The following is a 1388-nucleotide window of genomic DNA, read 5'->3' as shown; positions in this document are numbered from 1 at the left end:
TGCACGTGATGTGCATATATTGAGCTTGTGGTCCCCAAGGTTCGAATGTGGTTAGTGCATGAGCATTTTACCGTTTTTACTCCTCTAACAAAAAAAAAAAAATCTATCTGTGTCTATCCCTCTGTGTCTATATATCTGGGTCTACTTATCTGTATATATCTGTGTCTATCTGTCTGTGCCTATCTATCTATGTCTATCTATGTCTATCTATAACTCTATCTATCTGTGTCTACCTGTGTCTATCTATCTGTGTCTATGCATCTGTGTCTATCTATCTGTGTCTATCTATCTGTGGCTATATATCTGTGTCTATCTTTCTGTGTCTATCTATCTGTGTCTATCCATCTGTGTCTATCTATCCGCATCTATCTATCTGTGACTATCTATCTGTGTCTATCTATCTTTGTCTCTATCTCTATCGATCTCTGTCTATATGTGTCTATCTATCTGTGTCTATCCATCTGTGTCTATCTATCGGTGTCTATCTATCTGTGTCTAACTATATGTGTCAATCTATCTGCGTCTATCTATCTGTGTCTATCTATTTGTGTCTATCTATCTGTGTTTATTTATCTATATCTATCTGTCGTTTTCCATCTATCTGTGTCTATCTATCAGTGTCTATCTATCTGTATCTATCTATCAATCTATCTGTGCCTATCTATCTGTGTCTATTTATCTGTATCTGTCTATCTGGGTCGATCTATCTGTGTCTATCTATCTGCCTCTATCTATCTGTGTCTATCTATCCGTGTCTATCTCGCTGTATCTGTATATCTGTGTCTGTCTATCTGTGTCTGAGTATCTGTGTATATCTATATGTATCTATCTGCTTGCGTCTTTCTATCTGTGTGTATCCATCTGTGTCTATCCATCTGTGTATATATATCTGTGTCTATCTCTCTGTATCTGTCTCTCTGTGTCTGTCTATCTGTGTCTGTCTCTCTGTGTCAATCTCTCTGTATCTGTCTATCTGTGTCTGACTATCCGTGTCTATCTATCTGTGTCTATCTGTGTCTGTCTATCTGTATCTATCTATGTGTGTCTATCTATCTGTGTCTATCTATCTGTAGCTATTAATCTGTGTCTATCTATCCCTATCTATCTATCTGTGCCTATCTATCTGCCTCTATCTATCTGTGTCTATCTATCTGTGTCTATCTATCTGTGTCTATTTATCTGTATCTGTCTATCTGGGTCGATCTATCTGTGTCTATCTATCTGCCTCTATCTATCTGTGTCTATCTATCTGTGTCTATCTATCTGTGTCTATCTATCTGTGTCTATCTATGTGTTTTTATCTATTTGTGTCTATCTATCTGTGTCTGTCTATCTGTATCTATCTATCCGTGTCTATCTATCTATCTGTCTATTTGTATCTAACTATC

Source organism: Belonocnema kinseyi, chromosome 10 (genome assembly GCF_010883055.1).
Source record: "Belonocnema kinseyi isolate 2016_QV_RU_SX_M_011 chromosome 10, B_treatae_v1, whole genome shotgun sequence".
NCBI lineage: Eukaryota > Metazoa > Arthropoda > Insecta > Hymenoptera > Cynipidae > Belonocnema > Belonocnema kinseyi.
Note: the sequence above shows the minus strand (reverse complement) of the source record.